The sequence below is a fragment of the Mastomys coucha genome, unplaced genomic scaffold, assembly GCF_008632895.1.
Source record: "Mastomys coucha isolate ucsf_1 unplaced genomic scaffold, UCSF_Mcou_1 pScaffold3, whole genome shotgun sequence".
Taxonomy (NCBI): domain Eukaryota; kingdom Metazoa; phylum Chordata; class Mammalia; order Rodentia; family Muridae; genus Mastomys; species Mastomys coucha.
This window is the reverse complement of record NW_022196909.1, coordinates 1,504,936-1,508,880: the sequence shown is the minus strand read 5'-3', so window position 1 is coordinate 1,508,880 and position 3,945 is coordinate 1,504,936. Positions and strand designations below refer to the sequence as shown.

Sequence of the window (3,945 nt, the reverse complement as noted above, 5' to 3'; positions counted from 1 at the left end):
CACTGTCTCTTGTTTTGCTTTCAAACTTCACTTAGAGCCTTTCCTCCAAAAATGTGTTTTAATATATTCATATATTATCTGTTGCAATCATATGAATGGATTTCATGGCTATGGTATACAATATAATTTTAATAAACACAAACTCATTTACATCTTAGTTCCCAGAGAAGACTAAGGCTACCTACATAAACATCTGTGATAAAATATTTTCAAATAAAACATAAGCAAGGTGGTGTGAGCCAAAAAGAACAGTGAAAGGAGATAACTATGGTGGATTTCTAACCGACGTGAATACAAAGTCCAAGCAGAAAGCTTGCTGATTATGGAGCAAACATGCTTTTATGTATATAGTAGACAAAGAACACAGAGTATATACTCAGTAGCGATGTCACTATTCTATCTTCTAGAGCTACTCCACCATTCTACAAAAATTTAAAGGGAGTGCATCCAACCAACAGCTCCATAACTACACTTTATCGTCTACCTCACAGTTCAAGGCAGTGAGATATGAAAAGTAGCTATAGTGACATCCTATGAGGTAGTCTAGAAGCACAATAAGAATGCTCCTTTTAGCACTCATAATTCTATTGGCCAACATTTCCACCAGAGAAAGGAGGAGAAAATAGACTCTCTTATAAAATCTAGCTGAGAACCATGGAGAGAACTGTGAGGTAAGATTCTCCAAGTGAAAAATTACTGGCTAGTGTTTGTAGAAAACTAACTCTGAGAGGTGGATGGGTGATTATAGATAGAAACCTTTGATTTTCTTCATATTACATTCTCTTATGGCTATAGAGAAGAAGGTTTCATATAAGAAGCTGTACTGTGGCAGCCGAGCAATGGTGGTAACTCTAGTTACCACCAATTTCACCAATAACAATTTCAGTGATTCTTTCTGAGAAGGTATAGAGAGGTTTTTTTTTTTACCCCATGATCGGAGGTTAAAATGGAAGCTTCATAACATGTTCTCTCCTCAATTCTAAAGCCAGGCCTACCTACAGAAACCTTGTAAGAGCTCAGTAAGACATAACTCCAGCTTTCTATCAAAACATTAAATACCAGTCTCCTGGTAGCTAGAGTATATGAGAAAATTAGAGATCTGGGGATCCCAAGCTGTTTGAAACTATGTATAAAGTTCTGGGCTCAGCCCTGATCTGAGAAAATGAAGACAAATCGCAGAGCAAGAGAATCAAGGGGAGATTACATAGTTACACAGGTGGCATTCTGACATTTTGAAGTTGGACATGTAGAATGACGAAGAATGGCACCTTAAGACATGAAAAACTAGGGCTGATACTGAAACTATAGAATACAGATGGGGTGATTTTCAACTTGTCTGAAGCTCACTGCTAAATGATACAAGATGTATATTTTGGGTGGGGGGAAGTATTCAACAATAGGCAAAATATAAATGATCAAAATTTCCCAGAATATGATACAAAATTTTACAATGTAAAATTAATAGGAAAATATATTTAAAATAGTAAGGAAAAATGTTCTCAATAGATAACATAAAACACAAATTAATAAGGAGAAACCACAATGAGAACATATTTAAAGACAACCATTCCTAGGCACACTATGGCCAATCTGGAAAAGCACAAATATTAACATGATTCTTAATATCAGTTAATGAAAAATAAATCAGCACTTGCATGCAGAAAACAAGTTCAAGTGAATGATGACCTTTTATTAGACAAAATGCATGTGAAATTGCATTTTTCATAGAGATTATCATTTTTTTCTGCGTGTTTTCCTTTCCCCCAACTTCTCTGGAGGTTGAGGTAAAAAGGCTGATCATGAATTCCAGTCTCACATGACAGATGGAGGGGGGAGATGGAGAGGGAAGCAGAGAGGGATGGAGTGGGATGGGGAGAATAAAGGAAAGGAGGAATGAAAACAGGGAGATGGGGCTGGAGAGTGTGTTGGCAGGGGAAGTTCTTGCTTTATCCTGAAGAAACAATAAAAATTGCCTTCTTCAGGTACTTTGTTTACTTCCATTTCTAGAAGAAGAATAACAGAACAGAAGAAATACAGAAGCACACTTAGTTAACCTAACTTGTATATTGAACTAAGACCAGAGAGTAGTATAATCAACCAAGTAAGTGGAGATGTATTATTATGTTTTAAGTTGCTGAGTTAGAGAAAGGCTTAGTTGGCTGTATTAATACTCAAAACTGGCTAAATAGACATTGTGAAACTATAAATATTTCAAAGACATATAGGATAATAATTATATTTTTATTATTTGTTGATACAGAAGGTCTTGGAGGGAAAGCTATCAGCATGACATTGAAGAAGTAATATTTTGTTTTTTCAACTGCTTTGTATACATTGAAAATTTTAGTATATCTGTATAATTACTTTTGAGTTAACTCATTATTCTTTTTGTGGTACTAGTAATTAAGTCCAAGGTTTTGTGAATAGATACAATCAAGTGTTCCCTACCAAAACAGCCATACCCAGTATAATTAAATATTCAATATGTTGTCAGAATATTATAAAATGTTTTATCTCTGTACTCTGATCCTGTCTGTCTTACTCAACCCAATGACATACCCATGACAGAAGAACAAACTATTCATTGGAATATATCAGTCCAGAACTGGCTGGCATGCAAAGGTTTACATTAAATTTACTTGGGTCCAATTTCTTTCAACTGAAGTTTCAAAATCATTCAATGGCCCTGATTTCAACATATGATTCCCATTAAGAATGGGAAACAGGAACAGGGCAGTGTTTTTACAGTAGAGTTATCACTAGCTTGTATATATGTAAGTGATGATTCCACATGCTTGAAAGAAATATGTATATATATGTATATATATACATATACATATATATATATATATATATAGGCTTATACTATAAAACTATCTTATCCCATAATTATGATGCTTATGAAATATTAGTGAGGTATTAACCAATCACTAGCATCTGCCCTGTGTGAACACAGTAGCCAACCTCCAACCTGAACCTCACATCAGTCTTCCATTCTGAGGAACCAGTCATGGTCTTTGATATTTTATTGCCAGTGTAGAATATGAAAAATAGTAATTTAATAGTACCCATTTGGGCTTTTTCAATCACCACTTTATGATGCATCATAACACTTTGTAATTCCTAAATGCATCTCAGAAAAGCTCTTTAAAATTATCTATATAAAAATCTGTATATCTATATACACAGAAAGTCTTAACAAACACACAGTGAAGTAAAATAAACATTGTCAATATATGATTGCTTTGACTTTTGATATCTCCTTCAAGAGAACATAAACTATTATTAGTTATTCATCCCTGAACTTTTTATTCTGAAATAGTTTGTTCTGTATTTTAAAGGCTCATTGGCTTGCATATCATACAGATGATAGAGAATGTCTTATTGTCATAACTTAGATTATAACCCATGTATGTGGAGATTGTTTTGAAATGTGAACTTGTTGCTTAAAAGATAAGTTGTGCTTTTACATTGTGCCATGACAGACTCAGGCATAAAGGACAATAAAATGAGATGTCCTGGAGTGAGTGCCATGAACACATTCTTGGTTCTGCACATAGAATAGTATTCTTTTATAATTTCCTTGTAAGTAAGTACCTCACTTCATTCTCAAAATGTGTATTAATTGGCTTTATTGAATTCTTGTTACCATTAATCAGTTTTGTGTTCTTATAATCCCCTATCCAGTATCTCAATACCTTTTAATATCCAACTTGAAACAACAGTCCTTGGGTGGAATGCACTTCTCCAGATAGTAGAAGATACAAGAAAGGCTTGAGGTTGAACAATATTTACAGCGTGCTGACATGTGGCAATATGTTACCTTGATTTTGTTACCATTGATGAAGTAAATCATAAAATCAAACCAGAGTACAATGAAGCAGGGATAGAAACAGATGACAAGACAGAGTAATTGTGACATCATAGAGTGATGCTTAGCTTCAA

The 3,945-nt window shown here is 34.2% G+C and overlaps 2 long non-coding RNA genes across 2 annotated transcripts in view; one reads left to right on the top strand and one right to left on the bottom strand.

Annotated features, from left to right (window-relative positions):
- The first annotated feature begins 591 nt into the window (after positions 1 to 591).
- Positions 592 to 3,945, top strand: part of LOC116074984 — a 16,407-nt gene continuing 13,053 nt past the window's right edge. Inside the window, exon 1 of the long non-coding RNA XR_004112368.1 lies at positions 592 to 671. This is a non-coding gene — a long non-coding RNA (uncharacterized LOC116074984). The remainder of the gene's footprint in view (positions 672 to 3,945) is intronic.
- Positions 1,676 to 3,880, bottom strand: LOC116074985. The gene is made up of 2 exons (XR_004112369.1): positions 3,699 to 3,880; positions 1,676 to 2,003 (listed from the first exon to the last, which is right to left on the bottom strand). It is a non-coding gene; the product is annotated as an uncharacterized LOC116074985 (long non-coding RNA).